Raw genomic sequence first — 27,617 nt, 5'->3', positions numbered from 1 at the left:
GTTATCGGTGCTGTGCATACAAGTGTTGTGTTACTTCTCATTGCTCAGCAGATGTTCGTGGCATTTCTATATCATTTCATGTTTATCACCTGCAAACACACCTGGGAGGTACTCCAACTTTGGATTTTTATGAAGTTGTTATGCACGTTCACGTACAAGTCTTTTTACAGACATACACTTTTATTTATCTTGGGTCAACGCCTCAGAGAGGAGTTATCAGGTCATATGACACTGTATGTTTAATTTTACAAGAAATCCTCCAGCCTATTTCCTTAAGAACACTCTATTGAATTACCTTGGCTCTTCTGAGAAGATTAAGGTCTGTATTTCAGTTCTATCTCTGGGCTGTACGTTTTGCCTCACTGAGAAGTTTATTTATCTTTACATCCATACAACACTCTCTTCATTATTGTAGCTTTCAGGTTCTTGAAATTAGTAAGCGTAACTCTTCCAATTTTATTCCTTTCTTCAAGAATTGTTTTAGAGACCCATTTTAAAAACTGTACATTTCCATGCAAATTACAGAATCACAGGGTAAACTTCTACAAGAAATAAATCTGTAGGGATTTTGATCAATATTGCATTAATTTTTTCAATCAGGTTTGGGATAGCAGACGAACAGATTAACAATATTGAATCTTCCAATCCACCAACAAAATATACATCGTTTTTTATTAAATGTTATTTTTTTAAGTAGGCTTCATGCCCACCACAGAGCCCAACACAGGGCTTGAACTCTCGACCCTGAGATCAAGACCTGAGCTGAGATCAAGGGTCAGACACTTAATCAACTGAGCCATCCAGGTGACTCTAGATGTTGTTTTTTATGACTTTTTCAGTGTAGAGATATTACAAAATTTTATTAAATTAATTCCTAATTATTCTGTTTCATACTATCATGACTGGTACTTTTAAAAATTTAGTTTTCCAATTTTTTGCATTGAATTTTTGTTTTGGCATTGTAATCTCTTACTTTGTTAAATCTATTTACTATTCTAGGTATTTTTTTTGCCAATTCCTTAAGATTTTCTACTTAAATAATCATGTCACCTACCAATGGAATTTTACTTCCTCTTTTCCATCTTTAAATTGAACTGCACAAGATTTTAAAACTTTTATTATGAAAAATAACCTGTTAACAGGATGAAAATTCAGGATAAATATTGGGGGGGGGCGATATTCAGAAAGTGTCTGACAAAGTAGTCATATCAAGTACATATAAAGAACTCTCAGAACTCAACATTAAAAAACAAACAAAAAGTCCACTTACAAAATGGACCAAAGTGATGAACAGACACTTACCCAACTGGATATACAGAAGTGGATACACACATGGAAAGATAATCAAAATCATTAGCCATCAGGGAAATACAAATTAACACCACCACGAAATATCGCCTATTAGAGCAGTTAAAATGAAAAAAAAAAAAAAAAAAAGAGCACTGACAATAAATGATGGTAACGCAAAGCGGAAAACCAAACTGGAGGACGGTCTGGCAATGTCTTGAGAAAGTGTAGGTACCAGATGATCCAACCATCACAGTACTGGTGATAAATGGAAACTTACTTCTGTACAGAACCCTCACGTGACTACCCACGTCAGCTTTGTTTGTAATAACCAAAAGTGGAATCAACCAAAATTTCTCTAATGGGTGAGTAGATAAGCAAGCTGTAGCACCTCCAGGCCACAGAACCTACTAGCAATGAAAAGTACCTAGATGTTCGTGCATACTAACTTGAATGCAGTTCAAGGACATTTACGCCGAATGATAGGAGCCCCTGTGAAAATGTCACGTATGTGTGATTCTACTTATGCTAAACAGTCTTGAAATGACAAAATTATAAGAGGGAAGACTGAACAGTGGTTGTTGATGGTTAGGGATTAGGGGAACAAGAGTCGTGGGAGATCTTGTGGTGACCGAGTAGATACGTATCTTGATTGCGGGGGTAGTCCACACATCTACACAAGTGACAGAAGGACATAGACTAAAGCACACACATTATACCAATTTCAAGTTCCTGGTTTTGAAATAACCATGTATAATGTAACCACATTGGGAACCAGGTAAAGGTCATGTGAGATCTCTCTGTACTATCTTGGCCGCTTCCTGTGAATCAAAAATTATTTAAAAATAAAACGTTAAATAATGCAGAGACGAATATATTCATTTTCGGTACAACATTTTCGTTTTCTTTCTTTCTTCCCATGGCAGTCTCCTTAGATTAGGGCTGCATGCTCCTTCCTAAGCATAGCCTCCTACCTGCTCCTGTGCTCATGTTTAGGGACCACGTCATCACTGTGACTGGGGAGATCTACTGACCACTGGTGGGCCAGTACCAGAGTTGCTAAATGTCCTGCATTTAAAATTGCTGACTTTTACTTAATTCCACACCGCAACAAGCTCACACGACCAAAAGCACGGTGCTCAAAATGCACCTGCTGACTAGAGAACCATCTGCTCTATAATTTTTTCATCTTTGAACACAGAAACTATGCCTCGTTTCCGAAACTTTCCATCCTTCTGGGATTGTCACAGCTGTGTGAACTAGCTCACCACCTTGAAATCTTTCCACCCACGTTTTCATCCTGATTTTCACCTTATGTTGTATTGATTTAAAAGTAGTGGGTAATTCAGTAACGCTCTGTTCCTTTCTAAGGTTTTTTTTGTGTGTGCGTGCTACAAATTCTTCCTTCACAGTAGTGTTTTGATTAAAGTGTAGGAGGGAATGCTCTTATAATTTACACGTTTGATTCTCAGGTACCTTGAAATGAGACGTCTCTTAAAGTATTCATATTGTGGCTTTCAATTTTCAGCCTATGGAATTTGTAATCTGACCTTTCACGTAATTAACTATTGTATATCTTTCTGAAGCCAGGGGTTAAAATGCCCCATAAAAGATGTTCACATCACTAGTTTCATTTTAGTAGTGCGGACCTGCAATTTTGTAACTACAGTGTACGTGCAGAATGTATTGTCAGCAATAAAACAATTCAAAACCTCTTCCTTGGGTGGTTTGTTTCCGATTATTTCAATTTGCATAATTTTGCAATTCTAATGCTACACTGACATTCAAAAGTCGTGTTTAATTTCAGCACATGTTGATTTTTCTCTCTTTCTCTTAACAGAGCCGGGTAATGTATTTCTAGATTTTAAAGGATGCAGAGTATAGTGCTTTGCGGACTGAATTACGATTATGTGTTCATTATAGACAGCATAAGCCACAGATCAATATCAGCCTTATAGAAAGTCCTTGAATAGAATATACTATAAGCTCTTCCAGGCTGTAATGCTTTCATCTCTTTACTGTTTCCCCAAGGCAACAAACACTGATTTCATCAATGTTTCATGAAAAGATGAATATTAATATGTAGGAAAAAATGGTAATGATACAAAAAGTGACTCATGGTTTTCATTCCTCCGTCTTCTGGCCCACATTCCACATACCTTCTAAAATACACCCGATAGTAGTCTTTTGCCCAAGTGAAGGAATCTCCTGATGGGTTTTTGAATGGATTCCTATCGTTGGTGGACGATGAATGGCACATAGGTAATAGAGGAAAAGAAACTGAGACATTGGGCTTAATGAAATATCCTCAACTTTCGTACCAACCTTAGGTTATCAGTACGTAAAAAGGATGCTAATCTTTTGATGTCAGATAGAACATTTAATGAAAGTTAGAAAGAGTGATTTAAAGAATTATGGCCCTTATTTCAGGGACGCTTAAAATACACCAAGCAGTTTCTACATGCAGTACATGCCCCAAACCTAACTCATACACATTTCTATATTTTTTAAAAATTTCAATTAAAAATAAAATTATCTTGGGGCGCCTGGGTGGCTCAGTTGGATGAGAGTCCGACTTCGGCTCAGGTCATGATCTCGCGGTTCTTGAGTTCCAGTCCTGCGTTGGGCTCTGTGCTGACAGCTCAGAGCCTGGATCCTGCTTCCAATTCTGTGTATCCCTCTCTCTTTCTCTCTCTGCCCCTCTCCCGCTCGTACTCTGTCTCTCTCTCTCAAAAATAAATAAACATTAAAAAATTTTAACAAAAAATAAAAAAAATTAAATGATCTTCAATAAGTCCAGGATGCAGCATCTCATCTAAACTCCTGCAATGTTATCCTGCTGTAACTAAAGTAGAAAATCATGAAAAATTTTCCTTCACTCACATGTCAGAGAACATGTAATGTGCCTGATTACTCATCTTTCACAAAACTCAGAAAGAGAACAACACTATATTTATAAGATAGTCATTTTTAGTGTAGAGTGAATTGTTGGATGTATTTATTCTTTTTTTAAAAAACACCACTTCAGGTTTCTATGACAGCAAATATGTTATAGTTACTGAGCACCAGTCCCTACTGAATTAGGACCAGCCTCTGCTCAACAGTTACGGCGATGAATTTTGTTAAGGCCATCCGTTTTACATGAATTGATTTGCTTTAAAAATTTCATGGGCTATACTGTTCATTGTTGACTTTCGCCGGGTATGGAATATTTTCAACTTTCGTGAAATGTCTGGTTTGGAAGAAAGTCTGTATGAAAATTAAAGAATATGTGTGTAATCTCTTATTCACATTGATAATCCCTCTGCATTTGATTGTGTGATATTCTGACTTTGTCATTTAATTGGCTTCTACCTAAAGAAATTCAACCTTACTTAAAAACAAAAACAAAAACAAAAAACCCTCGTACTACAGAGGTGGCTAGCTGTATAATATCAGAAACCTCACATTCTAGCAGAGAATATGAGTCTAGCAGAGCATCTACCCTTGTCTACATTTCAGTCACCACCTGATGCTTTGCAAAACCACAAACTGGATGCCAGAGGTAGATCTTCATTGATAAATTCAGTGTTTTTTTTTTACTCTCATGGTAAGTGTTAGAATGAGTTTACATTGGAATTCAAGGTGCCATGGATTATTGAAAGGCATCCTCTACTTCTGCATGAACAAGGATAAAAACCCAGCAGGGGAGATTGTGGATACGTGATGCTGCCTTTTTCAAAAGCCATAGAAATTCACAGCACAAAGTAGGAACCTTAATGTCTACAATTTTTAAAAAGCCATTTGGTTGCCACGGAATTCCAGGATGGAAAGCAGGATGTGATATAGTCTAACTGTATGACAAATGTATGAACCTACCTCAGCCAAGGGGGCTGGGGGGCTGACCTAAGTAATGAGTATAGTCTGGAAAACTGCAGTCAAAAGAAACTTATCTATACCCACTGTAGTAGAGTTGATAAAGTTTCTTGCGACTAGGGTGTAGATGAACTATTATTGCCACTATAATACACGTATACTGGAGTAAAATGAGTAAATGGATGGCAGGTAGTGGAAGTCACGTTTTTCACTGTTGGAATGGGCTGTTCCAGACAAACCAGGGAAGTCTGGAATGATCCATGTAGTCCGAGATTAGAGCTGTGTATGTCATCATGAACATATATGTTCATAACATAAACAACAGATGGATATAAGATATAAAAATAAATGGATACACATAAGAATATACACATGTATATATACACAAGTTAGGCAATCCACGTGCATTTTTTTTCTTTTTTTTTTTCTGCTCTCTCAGCTGGAAAGACCTACAAACAGTGACACCGCAGTAGATGAGTACATCTGCTGACATATGTTGGTTTTTAATATCATTCACCAATAAAGGAAGCCAGGGCTCTTTGGAGAAATGGTTGACATGAGGTCTGGGACAGAATATATACAAGACGATTGCGGAGTCTTTTGTAATGTCAGAAAGTAAGGCAATAAGCAAACGAACAAAAGGTGGATTATGTCAAAGGAACATAGGAGCTAAATGAAAGAGCTCCTAATGGTGAAGCTGAAATATTTTGAGAGCAAAAGCAAAAAAGAAAGAAAGAAAGAAAGAAAGAAAGAAAGAAAGAAAGAAAGAGGGAGGGGGAGGGAGGGAAACAGAGAGAGAAAGAGAGAGAAAGGGAGGAAGGAAGAGAGAGAGAGTAGAAGGGAGCAAGGGAGGAAGGGAGGAAGGAAGAAAATAAAAAAAAGAAAGAAGTATTGGATTATGGCACAATGTATACAATAAATATTTATTGGTCTATACTGACATAAATAAATAATTGAATAAATAAATAAATACCAACAAAAAGACAAGTCTCTCATGCAGATGAACGCCAAATGATTTTCTCCACTATCATGAAGGGGATTATAATTCCTCACTCCTGGGGGTGGTGGCAAATAGACGCTCTTTCCAAAGACTCCAGCAGGGACAGAGAAAATCGAAGGGTAACTTACCAGTGGAGAGCCTGACAAACACTACCCCAGACAGCCGACCAAGGTCAGTATCAACAGAGACAAGTCAGGTCGATAGTAGGTGCCCTCGATGCGATGCGATGATAATGCACGTTATTGCCGTGTTCTTCATCTCAAAACATTAAGGCCCCGGGATGGTTATGAAGAAATCAGCAGACAAATCTCATTTGGGGAACATTCTACAAAATACTTTACCAGGCCTCCTCAACATTGTTAACCTCAACAAGAATAAGGAAAATCTAAGAAACCGCCAGTCTTGAGGAGTCTAAGGAGACATTGTGACTCATGTAATGTGGAATCCTGGATGAGGTGCTGGAACATGCCAGTGACTCTCCATGCTTTATTCTCCTTTCCTCGGCTGTTTGCTTGTCTTTTTCATCGATTGCGGCAAATGTGCCTGCAATGTACATTTGGATGTTACAAATACCAGGAACTGGGTTTGGGGCATATGATACGTCTAAAACCATTGTCACATAAAAAGTTTGAAAAAATGCCTATATGGCACAGCCTCCAAGATTGTACCTGAGATTTGATCTCTGAATTTTTCCATACTAGTTCTTACCATAGGACCGACTCTTATTGTCCAATGTCGACTGTTAAAATCACAGAATCCTGCCCTGTGGAAGTCTGTCCTGTCTACCTCAGGTGAATCTTCTTGCAAGGGATGGTTGGAGCTGGTAAAAGAAAAGAGAACTTGGATTTCAGTAAAATTACACTGAAAACTTTATGAATGGCTTGTGTGGGGGACTATTCACATACACACGCAATAAACTGTTGCCTTCAGTCACTGAAATTCTGGGGTTGTCTTTCCACAACATAGTCTGATAGGTCTTGCCCAACCCTTTGGATGCATTGCGTTATGTGAACATGTCGACTACAGGAGCAAGAATAACTGGGTGGACAGGGGATGTTAAATCAAGTCCATTTTGGACATTTTCTGATTTTGTAGAACATGCAAGAAAATTTTTCCAATAGACATGTGACCATTCTGGTATGAAGTTTAGAGAGAGGTTTATATTGATGATAAAGGATTCAAGGGTCCTTGAATATATACATAGAAGTCGAAAGAAAAACAATCTTCAGGAAAGGCAGTTTTCATCAGAACAAACCAGAGGGTTGTATGTATAGGAGAGAAAAGAGATATGTGACAATGCTACGTCCCTCCTCCTCAAGAGTCACTTCAACATGGGCAGTAGTCACTTGCCATCCACCCAATGCACCAGGTCGTTGAATGCATCAGCAGTGCTTATTTTCCAGAATTAGATGGGACGAGGGATACAAAACTCTGGTTTTCATTTTCTACTCTATTTTTCAATTTATCCTAGCAAATGGGAGTCTCGCTTTTTCATAAATGCTTTTTTCTAAACCTCAACATTATCACCACAGGCAGAGAAAGTTAAAGTGTTGAAGTAGTGAATTTCTGAGTACCTTATTAAAAGATAAAGAGCAAAACTCTGAAATTCTTCATGAAGCTTCTTGGAGGAGAAATTAGCCAGCAACACGGAAGAAGTTGGATGCAGTGTTTTCCCAAAACTTACCTTATGTGTTTGTTATTGTTACAGAGCCTGCTGAACTAATATGAGACATACATCTCTCAGTTTGAAGTATTTTGCCTTCTATGGCAGAATGGACGATCGTTTGAAGTTTTAGCCAGAAATTTTATAACCACAGATAAAATCATAGTCCTGTACCTTTTAGAAGATCTGAAATGAAATGAAATCTACGTGTAAATTCTTATATTTCAAATTTGTAGAACTGTTTTCCTAATAGTAATATTCAGTACATTTTTATTCACTCTACTTCTTTTTTTTATTTTCATTTTTATTTTTTTTCAGTATATGAAGTTTATTGTCAAATTGGTTTCCATACAACACCCGATGAATGGATAAAGAAATTGCGGTTTATATTCACTCTACTTCTAAAAGTCTAGTATAGTTTTTGTTTGTTTATATTTTCATATTTTAGTAAAAGCCAACTACCAGTGTATACGATATAATTAACTTACATAAAGTATCTCATATTGTTCTATAAGATAGGCATTTTTATTTTACTCGTTTTCAGAATATTATCACAGGCTTTCTTTTCGAGCAGTATATGCTGGCGAAATGCTTACATGACACATACACTATCTGTATTTGTAGAAGGCAAGTGAAAAGGCTCATTCAGTTAAACATTCATATTAACCACTGATTTAGAACATGCACAGTGTAAGGGAGGAAAAATAAATTTCCTTCTACCCTTACGAGTTCTCAGCTGAAATCTTCCTGTAATAAAAGACAGATTCACGGGAGAAAAAAATTTAATTACATATGTATGTATGAAGGCATCGCAAATATATAAGAGACTCAAAAGGCAGTAGATGATTGAGATTTATATACCATCCTGAGCCAAGGAAGGAGATAAGGGTCTGGGCTTCACAGCAGAAAAGGCAATTCACGAAGGCGAGAAGAGTGTTTGCTAAACAAATGTTGCAGTTCTTACAGTTAAGTACTTCAAATGAAAAATTTATCTCTGATGGTGGCTCTCTCCCTGGTACAGACTCCCTTTCTAATGTAAATTTCCTTTATAATTGTAGATTTCCCTTACAGAAAAGTAACTTCTCCTAGGTTTTCAGAGCTCTCCGGAGTTTGCAGTTTCTTACTTTTTTTTTTTTTTAATTTTTTAATGTTTATGTATTTTTGAGAGAAAGAACACGAGCGGGGAAGGGGCAGAGAGAGAGGAGACAGAATCCAAAGTGGACTCCAGGCTCTGAGCTGGGAGCACAGAGCCCTACGCAGAGCTCGAACTCCTAAGAGGTGAGATTGTGACCTGAGCTGAAGTCGGATGCTTAACCGACTGAGCCACCCAGGTGCCCCTTGAGTTTGCAGATTCTCAAAAAATAATCTCAAAATAATTCTTATGCCAAACAGACAAATTTCGGGGTGGCACGTTCTGCCACCTTTCAACGGTGTATTGTCCTGTCTTTAGAATATCTTTTTCTTGGGGCGCCTGGGTGGCTCAGTCGGTTAAGCGGCCGACTTCAGCTCAGGTCACGATATCACGGTCCGTGAGTTCGAGCCCCACGTCGGGCTCTGGGCTGATGGCTCAGAGCCTGGAGCCTAGAGCCTGCTTCGGATTCTGTGTCTCCCTCTCTCTCTGCCCCTCCCCCGTTCATGCTTTGTCTCTCTGTCTCAAAAATAAAATAAAACGTTAAAAAAAAAAAAAAGAAGATCTTTTTCTGGAGTGTGATAGTTGTAGATGGTACGGTTTGCCCTATGAAACTTTCATCATCTAATATTATTATATATTTTTAAAATATTATACTTTGGCTCACAATCCCATTAATTTCTATTAGTTCTATTTCTACTAATTCCTAACTATGTGAGGAAATATTTGCTTGAGTAAGTAAACATTTTCAAATGATTATCAGAGAACAATTTTATGGGAAAGTTTGGAAGGCTCTACAGCCTAATTAAGAACAGATTTTATTAATATTTTCTTAGCTCCAGCCCATGTTTAGATTATAAGAAAAGCACTGATATTTATTTCCTAAAATAATGTACTTTTCCATGTAATGCAAACTCAAGGTAAAAATTCCTTTGTGTCTTAATACCTTCAGGCAGAAATGTTCAGAAGCTTTAAAGAATTGATCTCACTCTTACAATTTTATTTTTGGAATAGGTTGTCCTTAAGGAAAGGTGTCCTATTGATATTTTGTCTAAATATAGCCACCAGGAAAGAAAAGTGCTTTCACAGAAGTGTAATCAAGTATGTTATAAAAAAAAAAAGATCCTTCAGTCTCATTTAAATCATTTATCAGAATTATTTTCTTTTTACCTTTCATAAATCTTTTTTGCAATTAAATAATGAGTTTTAGACAACTACTTTGTCAGAAGCACCGACATGACTTACATCATATTCTGTAATAGATAAGTAATAAAATATACTTGAAATCCAATGTCCAGAGTGAGGATATAAATAGAAGAATGGCCTCTTATCTATATTTTTGGATGACATAATGGAAGATACAATAGATCCAGCATTTTTAGCTGAGAATTAGGTATCATTTGCACAATTAAATCTTGACTTTATTCTCTTTATTTTCTGACATATTTCAAAGTTTCTGAAAAGCACATGACTACTGTATTTGTGTGTCATGAAATTGATTTCTGTATAAAACTATGGTTTTTTTTTTCTTTGCAATTATAATAGGAAATCACCTGCTTAGCTTTTTTAGGAGACCGAGTTTGAAAAACATTCATTTTCTACAGTAGATTATGCATGAGAAAAATTACAGAAGCCAATTGGAAGGCATATAGGCAATGGGAAGATTTTTGACTTACTGAGCTAGTGAGCCCTGTAATGGCTTGAGAGATTATTCATATGTGGAGGTCAATATTGCTGTTAGAGCACTTTTTTCTTATGCCTATTCAGTTGCTTTTGCAGTTTCCAAAACTTCATTTGAACGCTTGAAAATCTGGGGGTCCTGCGTAGTTAAACCTCTGACTCTTGATTTTGGCTTAGGTCATATCTCACGTTCGGAAGGCTGAGCCCCGCATTGGGCTCTGTGCTGACAGCACAGACCCTGCTTGGAATTCTCTCTCTCTCTCTCTCTCTCTCTCTCTCTCTGCCTCTCTCCTGCTCACGTGGTCTTTCTCCCTGCCCTTCCCCCACTTGTTACCATTGGTAGTATAGTCCTCAGAATCAGGCAGTGATGAAGGTCAGAGAATTCAGACCGTGTCACTCCATATTACAGCTGGAAAAGAATTGTCTGAGCCTCCAAATCTAACCGGGTCAGGTTGAAGGAAAGAAGTCAAATTCCTGTTGGGATGGGCATGGTGGAAATTAATGAGAAGAATTTTAGAGGTCCACCCTCTAAAGCTTCAGTGGGTTTGAGAGGTTAGGACTTCATTCCACAAGCATGCTGGTGCTTGGTGTTTACTGTAGAAGTCCCACATCCGCTCCTAGGACTCTAGAGATTCCACATTCCCTACTCCAGCAGGATTACCTCAGAAGGTAGTTCACCATCCTGCTCAACATTCATCTCCGGAGGTGTCTGGTCATTGCATAGGGAGCTCGAGCCATTTCTGCTTAGATGCTTCCCTGACCCTAAAATGCCATGGAGACAGAAAAATAGGCTAGCTGTCCCCGAGCCTCAACAGACACTTAGGTCCTCTAGGTTGCTCTTGAGTGGCATGAGTTTTGATTCTGATAGGTTAACTTTCATGCTATTGGATAGATAAAATAATCTGGGCATATGAGGAAAGAGAAGGGAAAATATTCTAGGAATATCTTTGGCATTTCCTCCAAATTGTATCTCTTATCCACTCTGACTTCTAAGTACAATGTGTGTGATGATCTAGGATAAAAGTCTCATAGAGTGTGTCTGCCAGTGATTCTCTCTTCCCAGAGTTCCTCCCGCAGCAGAAAAGCTTAAGGCATAACAGAAATCATATATTGAGTATATCTTCAGAAACAAGGCAAATTGCATTTCAATACTGCCTTTAACATTAGCTAAAGTGCCTTATTAGAAAAATACTCTGTTCAAACATAATTTATGGGGGCGCCTGGGTGGCGCAGTCGGTTAAGCGTCCGACTTCAGCCAGGTCACGATCTCGCGGTCTGTGAGTTCGAGCCCCGCGTCAGGCTCTGGGCTGATGGCTCGGAGCCTGGAGCCTGTTTCCGATTCTGTGTCTCCCTCTCTCTCTGCCCCTCCCCCGTTCATGCTCTGTCTCTCTCTGTCCCAAAAATAAATAAAAAACGTTGAAAAAAAATTTAAAAAAAAAAAAAAAACATAATTTATGATTTAAAACTATCATTAATCAAATTAATTTGCTCTAGTATTTGGCTTGAACGGGTTCTTAACTGATAGTAAAGAAAATGTAAAAGCCATTTCTTGTCATCTCAAAATCTATTACCTGAAGTAGAAAGACAGTTGGAATTAACGTGTAAAATTCTTTTGAAACTGTTAGGTTAATCATGGCTGTCTGTGGCTTTATTAACCCATAATCTAATCTGATTAACATATAAATTAAAGTCTGCTCTAAATTGCTTTAGCAGCAGAACAGAACAACTGTTGGGGCAGAGGGAAGAAAGTAATCTCTGGAATCAGAAGTTCTCATCTATCCCTCCGAACGTTGATTGAACCTGGTGCGGAACATAAAGCAACCTTGATTTGCTTTGTTCCCCGTAAAAGGAAAAGGAAAAATAAAACATAAAGCCGAAATAGTTTAGGCAGCATTTTTCAAACTAATCGCACGGAACTCCTTTAGGGTTAATGTGAGGAAGCAAATAGGGAAGAACCAGATGGACACGGGCAGACTCACTTTTTCCTTCTGTTGAATAATTTGTTTTGGAATATTTTGTTTGGAAAAAACATCTATGTCTACTTTTTAAAAATCTACATCTATTTTTAAATTTTCGTCAGTGGCTGGTGGAAACCATTGTATTGTACCAAACGGAAAGATGTTCAGTTTCATTGGCCAAAAAGTATAACTAGATCTTTCCAAAAGTGAAGGAACTCGCTTAATGTCTTGAAAATAAATAACGATGCCTCACTTTTGAGTTTCAATCTTCCAAATAAAATGGTTCAAAAGGGCCTCGAAGCCTTTTGCAAATTAAGGGGAATTAGTCGTGCCTTCTCATATCTCCTCTTTGGGAGCGGGTGTAGGAGCGCTGCGGTGATGGGCAAAACAGGCACTTTTCTGAATGGCATCTTTCCCTTTAAACGCAGCTGGTCGTGAACATGTCGGTGGGAATGGTGATTTCAAATGAAACATATCACCGGTCAGGGATTTTTGTTTCCGGGTAAGAAGTCATGAGATTAATGTTCCCACAAACACCAAAGTGAAACACGAGATGAATTTAAAGGTTGCTTATTTGAAGGCTCGAAAGAGCTTGAAAAGTTATGAAGGTAAGATAGACTAGATTATAGAAAAGGAGGGACTGTCCCAGGATAAGGTGAGGAGAGAACGTTACCAGTGCCAGCACCTGGACTGAATCACAAGGATCAAGAGCTGGCCCGGGGAAAAGGATCATTACTGGAGAGAAGACAAACCATCTGACTTTTTGAGGTTATGTGTCTGGGGGGGTGAAGATTTGAGGGACCCCCAGCACAGCAACAAAACATTACTGCACTGGAAACTGCACAGAGATCTTCACCGCTGCCCTGAGAACTTCCAAGAATCAGAGGGGAGCCTCCTGTGTTCTCTCGATTGTCAGAAAACAAAGACTTAGCACAAACATTGTCCTGAAACAGAGCAGGTGTATTATAGAGAGAGTGGCGAATTGTACTGACTACCTACAGTCACTTTGACCAAGAGGAACTTAATGATTCTGGGTGCAGCTGGAAGATGCAAGATAGCTCAGCTCCTGGAAGAAGGCACCCCTGCAGGACAGAAAGAGGCCAAGGACACTGATATTCTTCTCGGCCAGAGTGAGAAACTCAGACACTTAAGGCGAGACAAAAATAGCCAATTTTCCACTCAAGACAATTGGGAAATTAAAGACTTTGTGAGATAGGAGCATCAAGAGCTAACTAAAATTTCTCTGAAAGGAAAAAACAGTTTCTTCTAGAGTCATCTTAGGCTCCTGAGGCAAAACTTGACAAACTGTCAACTAAAAGCCTCGGCAGGCTGCATGCTAGAGTCAAGAATCATTGTAGACAGAGTTTTAGCGAACCTGCTAGTGTCCCCATCCAACCAAGTCCATAGTTTGATTGAGGTGATCTGCCCTAATCCATGTTCACGAAAGAAGGAGGCAGGCATTAGCTACTTGAAACACCTATGGATATTACACACAGTCTAGCATATTAAAAAAAGAAGAAGAAGAAGTAACAGATATTAAAAGAAGCAAGACTGTGTGATCAATAGTAAGAGAACAAAACAGAAAGTAGGAGGAGTCACCGATGATCTGGATATCAAAGTTAGCAAGTAAGAGCTTTAACTATAATTAGTACCTTCAAGAAAATAAAAAAAAAAGATACACAAGATAGATACAAGAATGGAAAACTTACTCACAGAATTTGAATCCATAAAAAAATCTAGACGTGAAAAAATACTGTATCTGAAACTGATTTTGCTAACAGATGGATTTAATTACATATTGAACATATCAGACGCTTCTTTCTAAGAAGAATAAATCTATAATCATAGTGGTGCCTGTCACAAAGCTAAGAGAAAGAACAGAAAAAATATAATTAGGTAAATAGAAAATATAAGTAACACAATAAACTTACAGAATTACCGAAAACAAAGAAAAAGATAAAATGTTAGCATCAGAGAGAAAAGATACATTACATACAGAGAAACAATGATACATGTTTTAGTTGGCCTTTGGGCGAAATTGTAAAGGCCAGGCAATGGAGTAACATCTTTCAAATATTGAAGAAAAGAAGCTATCTGAATTCTATATTCGATGAAAATGCACTTCAAAAATGAGGGGTAAATAAAGACATTTTCTGATAACCAAGCAGAGATATCTTTTCCATGAATCTACATGACAAAAAAAAAATCTTTTAGATTTTTTTAGGGCTGAAGGAAATGGATTTACAGGAAGAAAAATAGAGATCACAAGAAATAATAAAAAATTTGTTAAGTGTCCAAGATACGGATCCCCTCCCCTTTTTTTTCTTTCTTTAAAAATTTTTTTAAATGTTATTTATTTTTGAGAGGGAGAGAGACAAAGCACTAGCAGGGGAGAGAGACACAGAATCCGAAGAGGGCTCCGGGCTCTGAGCTGTCAGCCCAGAGCCCCACACGGGGCTCGAACTCACAAACTGTGATATCATGACCTGAGACAAAGTCAGATGCTTACCCAACTGAGCCACCCAAGTGCCCCCTGCCATCTTTTCTAATTTCCTTAAAAGATATCTGACTATTGAAAGCACAAAACAATAGCATCATACGCTTCTAGTTATAATGTATGCAGAAGTATAGGCATGCCTCATTTTATTACACTTTACTTTCTTGCACTCGCAGATATTGTGTGTTTTGCCCACTGAAGGTTTTTTGGTAAACCTGCACTGAGCAACCCTATCAGCATCATTTTACAAGAGCATTTGCTCACTTATATACCTCTCTGTTACATTTTGGTAATTCTCACAATATTTCCACCTTTTTCATCATCATTATATTTGAGTTGCTTCGATCTCACAATGAAATCGTAATGGATGAGGAGTTACTTTTTACGGATGAGGAAAGAAAGTGGTTTCTTGAGACAGAATCTACTCCTGGTAAAGATGGTCTGAAGAGTACTGAAATGACAACAGAGGATTTAGAATATCACACAGATAGTTGATAAAGCAGCGGCAGGATTTGAAAGGATTGACTTTCATTTGGAAAGTTATACTGTGGTGAAGTGTTGTCGAACCGCAGCAAATACTACGGAGAAATAATTCATGGAAAGAAGAGTCAATTGGTGTGTAAAACTTCGCCGTCATCTTATTTTTAAAAATTGCTACAGTCACCCCTAGCTTCAGAAGCTACCACCTGTTCAGTCAGAAGCCATCAACATGGAGGCAAGACCCTCTACCAGCAAAGAGATTACACCTCCCTGAAAGCTCATATGGTGGTTAGCACTTTTTTAGCAATAAAGTGTTTTTTTTTTTCTGAATTTAGGTATGTACATTTGTTTTTTACTTAGACGTAGTGCCGTCGCCCACTCGATAGACTACAGGAGAGTGTAAACATAACTTTTCGATGCCCTAAGAAAAACAATTCATTTGACTTCCTTTATTGCTATATTCCCTTTATTGCGATGGTCTGGAATTGAACCCACAATTGTCCAAGGTATGCCTGGAAAGGTTTGACAGATAGCACACAGCCTGAAGAATGGGTAAAAGGATTACATTACTGGAAAATTGTAATGGATGGTTATTTGGAGTGTGACGTGGTAACACAAGGCAGGATGCGCAGTTTGCAGGAGGCCTATCTCTGGAGCAACGACTACTGGCCACCTGATCTGTGAATCGTGTACAATGAACAAAACACAGATGCTGCTGAGATAAGAGAGTTCTCTTTCAAATAGGCCCGTATGGTGGGTAAACTCATTGCTGAGTGTAAGCATGGTACCAACATTGATAACCTCCCTGTGGAAATTTCAGAACAGAAAGTCTTTTTTTCGATGATCATCAATGACCTAGTATACAAAGACTATCACAAAGCTGATTATAGTCACATCTTTGGTTGACTGTGCTGTCTGAGGTGGGTGGTTGCTGATGTTGGTCAATTTGAAGATCATCTCCCCGAGAGCAGGCTGATCTGTGAGCATGCCCTTCTGGATTCCACAAAGGGTATAAAACAACTAATTGCTAAGGTTGACCAAGTGACTCCACTGGAGTCATAAAGAGACGAGTAAATTGTTATGGAAATCAGAATCAACATCAAGAAAATTGGTGACAGGGAGCTTGGGTGGCTCAGTCTGTTAAGTGTCCGACTTGGGCTCGGGTCATGATCTCGTGGTCTGTGAGTTTGAGCCCCAGGTTGGGCTCTGTGCTGACAGCTTAGAGCCTGGAGCCTGCTTCGGATTCCATGTCTCCCTCTCTTTCTGCCCCTCCCCTCTCTCTCTCTCTCTCTCTCTCTCTCTCTCTCTCTCTCTCTCAAAAATAAATAAACATTTAAATTATTAAAAAAAAAAAAGAAAAAAGAAAGAAAATCAACACAGTAGAATCTGTGCTAATTTCAGGCTGAAATGGTGAAAACATGCACTTGTCAAAGCTAACATGCTTTGGTTTAAAGAATGGAAATTAACCCATAAAGGGGACAGTGACAGTGGAACCACTCTGTATGTAGCTCTCTACTGCTTCCTGCCACTGGGTTGTCCACCTGCCAGCCCCTGAGTCAGCCTGTTTGGATATCTGCCAAACTGATGGTACCAGACCGTTCCTCTGGGCTGAATGGAGGCAAATCTGTGCTTTTCTGTGTTCAGCACTGAAACTCCTCATATCATACTGAGAATGAAAATGCAGTTTGTGAGGCACCTGGGTGGCTCAGTTGGTTAAGCTTCCAACTTTGGCTCAGGTCGTGATCTCATGGTTCTTGGGTTCGAGCTCCGTGTTGGGCTCTGTGCTGATGGCTCAGAGCCTGGAGCCTGCTTCAGATTGCCTCCCTCTCTGTTTGCCCCTCCCCCACTCACGCTCTGTCTCTGTCTCTAAAAAATAAATTAAAAATTAAAAGAAAAAATAAAATGCAGCTGGTTATACACCTATTCTTAAATACTTTTCAAGTCGTGATAAGTCAGCTGTTCACATTATCTAAATATAAAATCCTGCTTCTAAATGTCTGTTTTAAAAATTTTTGATTGAATTTTATTATTCAAAATTTGTAACATTTATCAGTTAATGTTACTCTTTTCCACTTTCAACACATACAGAACATTAGATCATTAAAAAAATTTGTTTTTAATGTTTATTTTTGACAGAGAGAGAGAGAGAGAGAGAAAGAGAGACAGAGCGTGGGTGGGGGAGGGGCAGAGAGAGAGAGGGAGACACAGAATCCAAAGCAGGCTCCAGGCTCTGAGCTGTCAGCACAGAGCCCTATGTGGGGCTCGAACTCACAGACCGCGAGATCATGATCTGAGCCGAAGTTGGACGCTCAACCGACTGAGCCACCCAGGCGCCCCAGAACATTTTTTAATGTAGGGATTTATTGGAGGTGACCACTAGGAAAAATTGGCACACGCATAGTATTTGTTTATTTTTATTTTTTAATGTTTATTAATTTATTTCAAGAGAAAGAGAGAGGGGAGGGGGAATGAGAGAGAGAGAGAGGAGTCCAATGAGATCCACGCTGTAAGCACAGAGCCTGATGTGGGGCTCAATCTCATCAACTGTGAGATCATGACCTGAGCTGAAATCAAGAGTCTAATGCTTAACCACCTGAGCCACCCAGGGACCCCTGGTATGCACATTTTAGGATGTGAACACAAAATTCATGCTATTAGCGTAAATAGCCATCTACCAAATGATGATTCTAAGGTTTCATTTTCCTTAGCATCTGCACTTGGAACATTATCAGATAAAATTTAAGGAGCATTTCTTTCAATAGAGCTCGCTACCTCTATCACAATAGTAACTTCTATCAACAAAACTTATATTTCAAACTTTTACTGGTAACTAGTGCTGTAAATATCTTGTAATTCTCAGACATTTCAAGAGAAATAAAGTTCGGTCTACATTATTCCACTTAGTGATAAAGCTGACATTATACAACATAAGATTCAGACTAAGGCAGTTCTCTACTTTTACCAATTTTACTTTTAGGTTAAGAATTTTGACTTTGGACTCAAAAGACCTGGCTTTATCTTTCAATGCAATTCCTTTTCAAGTTCTGTTCTGCCTGGAACATTACATAATCATTCAGAACTTTCATTACTGCTCTATAAAGGGGGGATTTGAATACGCAGTCCAGAGTATGACTAATAACTGAGATGATACCTTAAGTGTCACCGCCTCTGACAAGCAGTAAAGTAACAGAGCAGGGAGCTATCAGAGAACGTACTTGAACAGCCTTGACTCTGCCTTTTACTAACTGTGCAGCCTAAGAGTCACTTAATATTATCTCACTTTACTTATCTGTGAGGTGGTTAAAGTGATAGCACTTTCTCACTGATATTTTTGTGAGAATGGATAGAAAACTATATACATAAAGCCCTTTTCGATTATTTGGGAGACAACCAGTCTATAAACACTAGCCATCATGGGACTATTAGCTAAACAAACGAAAGTGTAAGCATTCTTTTCCTTATCAGAACAATGTGCTATATATCTGCCAAGTACTATAGAGAATAACACAGTAAAAGAAGACATATTTTTATTCATCAAACAATGAGTGATATAGATGATTTTCTTACTGGTAATTGTGGGGCAGGATTACTTGCCAAAAGCAAAAGATTTTACTCAGTTGACTTTTATTCCCATATAATATAATTAGTCACACAGATCTATGGAAATGTTCCATACTTTCCTTATTATAAAACTTACTAAACAATATAAATGTATTTAAATATTTATCTTAATTTACTCATAACCTAGAGAAAATGAAGCTAAGGTAGCTATCTTGGAAAGGAATTTAGAATGATAATATTTGCTCATTTTCTGAAAAACTTATAATAATAATGATTTAATTCCAACCAGACTGTACAATGCTGTTATTTCTTTCTTTAAGAAGTACTATCCTTTAGGAATATATTTTCTTCATCATGGAAACCAGAAATATTAAACCGCAACAGATAGTGATATTAACATTCCAACTAAAGTGATCAGTATTTAAAGATTTGGATGATGTCAGCAATTACACATAAATGCCTCTCCCATTTTGAAGATTATCTGAGGAAACTACTCCATTAATACACTCAAACCTTTTTGAATCTTCCTTGAGGAAATTATCTTCAGAGCCTATGGAAAATTACGTGAATATTCTAAATAAGAGTAGTTTTTCATATTTTGCGGGTGATTATATTTTTCAAAGGATTTGCTTCAGAGGAAACTTGGTATCTTACTCTAATGATCAAGATAAATGTATGTGAGCATCAAATAGAACACTGTGTTCTTTGTGTAACATATCAAGGACTGAAGGCAAGCTTATATGTGAAGTTAGTAAAATTATTTTATATGTTTCCTCAAACAAGTATGCATTTACTGCCTACCATATGCTGAGTAGTATTTGGTGTTGAATATGCATTGGAGAATAGATCAGGCATATTCAGGCCCTCACTGAGTTCATAGCCAAGTGGGGGGTATGAGCTATTTAACAAATTAATCATGCAGCAGCAACTGTAAATGTACAAAATGGGACCACTGCTATGAAATTCAATTTAGATTGGGAAATCAGTAAGATGCTCTTTGAAGATAGGACATATAGTCTGAAAGAAAAAATAATTAGTGGAACTTCATTTTGTGTAAATGAAGGAAAAAATAACAGGGCATATGGAATCCCAAGGGTAAGAAAGAGCTTGCTATAGTCCATGAAGCGCGTGGCGGTCACTAACTAGCTGATGAGACATGAGATCAATTACAACTCCAGCATCATGATAGGAATTGCGGCCATTTACTCAATTCATTGAGAAATCAACACCATTGTAAATGCTCATTCACCACAGTCACAAATGTAAAGAAATATTTATTTTTTAGGTATTTGTTTAGGTATGTATAGTTTTTCTTATATGAAGTTGAAGAAACTATAATCCAACTCGACACACTAATATATATTTGCTCTATAAGATGAATTGAACGGCAGATAAATTCTTTGAAAACTTATAAGTAACCCATCTCAAGGGAACTGTCTCTGTTTCTCTGCTTGAAACTGTCTCAATAGATAGATAAATATATATATGCAAACAAGTATATCTACTCATATAATTATACAAATGTATGCATAATTATATACATTATGTATGCACACATTCGTGTACATGTATGTGTGTTTATATATATATATATATTTGTGTGTGCAGAGTTAGACCATATGGCATGAGAGTATAAAGAAGTGTTTTGATTTTAGCCTTTCAAGATTTTAACATAATAAACTGCTTAAGATATTATGTAAGTGTGAATATATTTTAATTTTAATGATTGCAAGGTAGCCTACTACGCTTACTGTATACAGTTATTTAGTGAACAAATCCTCTTATTTTGAAATTGAGTTGTTTTAAATTTACACTGTAAAAACAGTACTGTGATAAACACCTCTCCCTCCCTTTCTATTTATCTATTTATCTATTCACCCATCTATCCACAATTGCATAAAATTTCTGCAGGATGATTCTTAAAGTAGAATTGGTCGAATAAGCAAATTTTTATTTTTAAAGCTTTTTCTAAATATTACCAAATTTCCCACAGATATTGTGATGATGTGTATTTTCTTCTCCAATGAATGAAAATACCCAATTTGTTACTTCACAAACACGTTTTCTTTTCAACATATGATAATTTAACTTTAAAGTGTACAAGTCATTTAGTATACATGACACAGTTGTATATAATATAGAGACTTCAAACTATTTTGATATTAACACCAAAGTAAAGTGTATATAGCTTTTAAACTGTGACTATATATGGAGATAATCCCACAATCAAATTTGGCACATTATATAGGCCTAGAACTGGTTAACAGGAGAAGGCACTAGGAATAGTTGCCAAGATTCCTTTTTATCTGATATTACAAAGCATGTTTCATTTTTAAAAAAATGTTATTATTATAATGAAGAGCAAACCTGAGTCATCAAGTGTGTGTTCGATTAGTTGAAAAAAATATTGATCCAAATTCTACTGAAGAATTCAATATTAATTTTAATGTGTTATCTCCATAACTGTTTTGATATTCCTTTATGAGAATTTAAAATATATACGCAGAAACAGATAAATTAGAATAAGATAAACATCCAGTACATCTGTACCACTATTTACATATTAGTTTCGGAATTTATACATCCTGGCTTCTAGCTATACCTAAAATATTTTGTAACATTCTCAGTCTGGAAAGCACTCTCCACCTAATTGACCTTAGTTCAGATTTTGTGCATGTGCATATCATATAAATATATTCACACATGGTCTTATACACACACACGTTTAATTTGTACATTTTTAACTTTAGCTTAAAACATGCCCATATCATGTTACGGCTATTGTGTACTCCCCAAATCCATACACTGAAGTCCTAACCCCTAATACCTCAGAATTTGAAGACAGGGTCTTCAAAAAGGTACTAATATTAAAATTAAGTCGTTAGAGTGAGTCTTAATCCAATATAGCTGGTGTCCTTATGAGAGGAGACTACGAAAGGGACACACTCAGAGAGAACACCTCTCCACAGGAGAAAATGACCATCTATATACCAAGAATGGATATAGAAGAAATCAGTCCTTCTGGTACCTTGATCTTGGACTTCTATCTTCCAGAATTGTGAAAAAATAAATTTCTTTTAAGTCAACCAGTCTGTGGTACATTGTTATGGAAGCCCAAGCAAACAAATACATCTTCCATTTCTTTAAAAAACAGTTTAAAGAAAATTAAAAACTGAAGAATCTACAATAAGAAGTGAAGTAACTAGGTGCAAAATTATTCAAGAGTTATCATTTACACAATAGTAGTATTTATACAGTAGTTCTATTTAAATCACCAAAATGTGCATACACATTTTAGGTATTTATACATGGATTTTTACCTTAATCACCATTTTCAATTTGCTTTACGGCTAAACACAATACAAAATTAAATAGACTCTCTGGCAATTACCTGCCTGTATATTCATTTCCTCAATCTACTTATTTATTAATATATCTCCAGAAAGGGCTGGATATGTTTAATCCTATAGATCTCATATAGGATATATCTCATATAGGATCTAATCTATGATTAGATTATGTTGCAAGGCAACATATCAAACTGATGACTTTGGATCATTACTCCATTCAACATATTTACACAACTGAGTTCCTGTGAACGATGAATATGTAACAATTATGTAATTGATAATATTATTCTGACCAAACTGAATATGGGCAGGAAACACAAGTTGAAAGAATAAAACACAACACGATGATAATATGGCCAGTTTCCACTTGAATGCAGTTGAGTTGGGTGATATTGCTGCTCTCAGATGTGTTTCAGTGTGAGCCCCTTTGATTTATACCTTGGAGTTCATCCAGCTTCTTAAATTTTTATGTCTCTTTCCTCCCTTGAAGTTAGGAAGTTTTCAGCTATTATCTCTTCAGATAGAACTTCTTCCCCTTTCTCTTTCTTTCCTCCATCTGTAACTCCCATGATGCATATAGTCATTTGTTTGCTAGCGACTCATAAATCCCTTAGGCTCTCTTCAATTATCTTCATTCTTTTCTCTTTTTGTTCTTCTTAATCAAGAATTTCAAATGATCTTTCTTTTTTAGATTTGTTGATTCTTCTGCTTAATCAAGTCAGTTATTCTTAGTAAAATTTTGAATTTAGTCACCGTATTTGTCCCCAGTCATGTCATGCTGTTCCAGGGTAGAGGACTGGGTTGTAGCTGGCAAACACAGCAAGCTTTCTTACCTACTTTGAGGTGGCTTTTGGTTTTTTGCTTGCCTTGGATGCTGCGCATCCTATACTGTTTTTTTTTTTTTTTTTTGAAATGTCATAAAGACAATTTGCCCTACATATTGTTATTAGCTTAGTTTCTCTGTGGGGGTACCAGGGCTTGGGCTTCTAGTCTATCATCTTACTGATGTCACTCTCAGGTTGTTTTGTTTTTTAAGCATCAAGTCTTAACTATAAGACATTGACAAAAGTAATTTAAAAAGATATAAATGAATGAAAAGGCATTTTGAGCCCATAGATCAGAAGAATTAATAATACTCAAATTAGCCCACAAATTCAGTGCAATATCTACTGAAATTCCAATGGCATTTTCACAGGAAAATAATAATTCTAAAATTTGAATGGAGCCACTGAATACTTCAAAGAGTCAAAGAAATCTTGATAAAGAACAAAGATGGAGGTATCATGCTCTCTGATTTCAAACTATACTACAAAGCTATAATAATCAAACCAGTATGGTATTGGCCTTAAACACAGGTCAATAAAACAGAATTGAAAGTCCCAAAGTAAACCCATACATACAGGGCTATAATTTATGACAAAGGAGCCAAGAAGGTACAATGGAGAACAAAAACAGTCTTCAATAAATGGTACTGGGAAAACCGGACAGCCAAATGAAAACTAATGAAACCAGAGCACTCTCTCTCATCATACACAGAAATTAACTCAAAGTAGATAACAGACTTGAATGTAAGACCTAAAACCATAAAAATCCTGGAAGAAATTATAGGCAATAAGCTCTTTGATGTCAGTCTTAGTGATGTGTTTGTGGATCTGACTTCAAAAGCAAGGGAAACAAAGGCAAAAATAAACACATTGGACTGCATCAAACTAAAAATCTTCTACAGAGTGAAGGAAATTACCACCAAAATTAAAAGATAACTTACTGGATTAGAAAAGTTACTTGTAAATCATATATCTAATAAGGACTTAATATCCAAAATATATACAAAGCTCACAAGAAAAACTCAACAATAAAAAAAATCACACAACACAATTTAAAGATGGACAGAGAATCTGGATAGACATCTTTTCCTAAGAAGACACACAGATGGCCAACAGGCACATGAAAAGATGTTCACTGTCACTAATAATTAGGGAAAGGAAAATCAAAATCCCAATGCAACATTACCTTACAGGTGTTAGAACTGCTATTATCAAAAAGATAAAAAATAAGAAGAGTTGGTGAGGGTGTAGAGAAAATGGAACCCCCTTGGTGGGATTGGTGGAAATGTGAAACCATTATGGAAAACAGTGCAAAATTGCTTCACAAAATAGAAAAAGACAAATATTGTACCATCCACCATTTTCGTGTCTGATTGCTTATCCAAAGGATATGAAAATACTAATTAAAAAATTGTATGCACCCCTATCCTTCGTTGCAGCATTATTTACAATAGCCAAAATTTGGAAAACAACTCAGGTGTTTTGATGAATGACATATGAAGAGGATGTGGTATATTCGACAGAATACTACTGAGTCACAAAGACGAATGAGATGTTGCCATTTGCAACAACATGTACGCACCTTGAAGGTACTATGCCAAGTGAACTTAAGTCAGACAGGGAATGACAATACCACACTATTTCACTCACATTTGGAATCTAAACACAAAACAAAAGAAAAGAACAAATAGTACAAAAACACACTTACAGAAACGGAGACAGATTGCTGGAAACTAGAGAAGGGGGTGGGAGTGGATTAAAAATGGGTGAAGTGAGTCAATTCTATGGTGATGGATAATAATTCGATTTTTGGTGGTGGTGATCACTTTGTAGTGTATACAGATGTCATATGTGGTACGTCTGAAACTCGTATGATGCTATATACCAATTTTATGTTCATAACAAAACAAAACTTACAAAATAATGGTTATGACTAAAAGGAACGAAGCAATAGACCTTACATAGTAAATCGGAAGAGGAATCAACAAAGAAAAAATCAACATACATCTGTTGTAATTTATGCGTAAAACTGTCTTGAGAAGTTTTGTTAAATTCGCTTTTATCTTATCAATAGTTAGAAAAGCAAAAATAGATGAAAACAGATAAAATAAAATACCCACTTCAGGCAAACATCAAGTCACATGATATTATCTACATAATCAAGATTTTTCTAACATTAATGAATTTAATGAATTTGGGATATATGTCACAAAGAAAATCACATAATTTTAGAAGCAGAAGAAAGCCTAGGTCAGATCAAGCCCAATTTTGTTTCTTTAATGATGGGGAAACCCATTTCCAAAGAATGAAATGAAAGTGACAGAGACGCCCAAGGCTGGTGCTGCTCTTTGGACAATTCCGCAAACCCACAATTCCAGAATCATAAAATTACCAACTTTAAAGCATACGGATTATTTTGCTCCTCTAGGCAAATGATGTTATATGAAGTCACACCTTTGACTCACTAAAGTGCAGAGATTTTTAAAAACTCTGTTTAAAGCTTCACATTTGAAGCATTACGAAACATAACTTTAAAGGTGGCATTTTGTAATTGTAGAAGTTAACTTCTTGAAGGCCTTTTAAGTCTTATATTTAAGAATATCTTTTGGGGCACCTGGGTGGCTCGGTCAGTTGGGCGACCGACTTCCGCTCAGGTCAGGATCTGTTGGTCTGTGAGTTCGAGCCCCCCGTGGGGCTCTGCGCGGACAGCTCGGAGCCTGGAGGCTCCTTCGGCTTCTGTGTCTCCCCCTTCTCTCTGCCCCTCCCCTGCTCACGCTCTGTGTCTCTCTGTCTCTCAATAATAAATAAATGTTAAAGAAAATAAAAATAAATAAAAATATGGTTTGTTTGTCGTAGGTTAGTCATACCCCCTCACTCGGGTGGAAAAGAGTGAGGTGAGAATTTCATGCCGTAAAAAAAGGTCTGATTAATAACCAGGTTTTTATTCTATGACCATCACTTTTATTTTTGTGTTTTAAAAATGTTTATGCCTTTATTTTTGAAAGAGAGAGAGAGAGACAAAGGGAGAGAGAATTTGTGAGTCAGGGAGGGGCAGAGAGACAGAATCCCAAGCAAGCCCTGAACAGTCAGCACAGAGTCTGACGCGGGGCTCGAACCCACAAGCTGTGAGATCATGACCTAAGCAAAATTAATAGGTGCTCAGCAGACTGAGCCACACAGACAGCCCTATGACCATTATTTTTAAGTGATGGCATGTGATAGAAGAATTAGCAGCTTACTTTAAAAACATCTACCTCATTCGTGACTCTGTAAACAACATACATCAATAAACGTAGCTAGTAAAGACCCATCCGATAATGATGAGAATAAAAGCATAGTAACATTAGGTTAATTTCTGAAAGTGTCCAAGTTTACATTGTTATGGAAATGGAATGAAATCATTTGAGGATGGTAAATTTGAGGAATATTCACTTTAAAAAGTTTTATTATGCATAAAATGATTTAAAAATTGTTACTAAGTCTAATGGGAAAGAGATGGTTTACAACTTAACTTTGAGACTTTCGTCCGACCTGTTAGACTCGTTTGCTTTATCTTGCACAAAAGTTATGCTCTTTTTCATGTATCTTTTGTTTGCCCCCTGGAAAGCAGAATCAATTCCCACTTCCATCAACTTAAAATTGGTTCAGATGTCAAAACAGATAATGTCACATCTAAACGGGAAGGTATAAACATATTACTCACATCATGGGACACTCTGTGGAGAACATAGTGATACCCAAGCTCATCAAAACTGGCTTGAGTGAAGACAGGTGCTAGGAGCTCTCCTCTTACAGTGAGGGCTGGACTGACCCTTAGGATTCCCAAGCACAATATGCATTATTTGTAGTTTCTATTCAGCATCGAGGGAAGGAGCTCTTGGGCTTTCTAATCCGTCTGATGAGTTATGGGGCAAAAGGGAACTGGGTAGAAATGGGGCTTGAAACTGTCAATAGTCAAAGCATCAAACACAGAGTTAGATTCTGTCTTGCATCTTGTATGCTATATATTTTACTCTCCACTGGCTAGATGTTTTTGGTCTGTCTTCCAATCCACTGTTTTGTTCTTCATTAGTGCCAGATTTCTGCTTAATTGCTTGTATATTCAGTCTCGCAAGTAATTATAGTTAAAAATTGTTTTCTAAAATATTTAGTGCTATCATTGGAAGATTTGTCCAATGTATCATCCAAAGTATTTCATTCATAGCACTTTTGGATTTAAAGGCCATGTGACATTTCCATAGAAGCTTCTCCCTTAGGAAAACACAGTGTGGTTGTCCCACTTTGCCTGTAAAATATGCTAGGCTTTCCTAATTCTCAGCTATTTCTTAGCAAT

Source organism: Panthera pardus, unplaced genomic scaffold, assembly GCF_024362965.1.
Source record: "Panthera pardus isolate Hobbes unplaced genomic scaffold, ASM2436296v1 HiC_scaffold_7, whole genome shotgun sequence".
Taxonomy (NCBI): domain Eukaryota; kingdom Metazoa; phylum Chordata; class Mammalia; order Carnivora; family Felidae; genus Panthera; species Panthera pardus.
The sequence above is the reverse complement of the archived record's forward strand: the minus strand, read 5'-3'. Positions refer to the sequence as shown.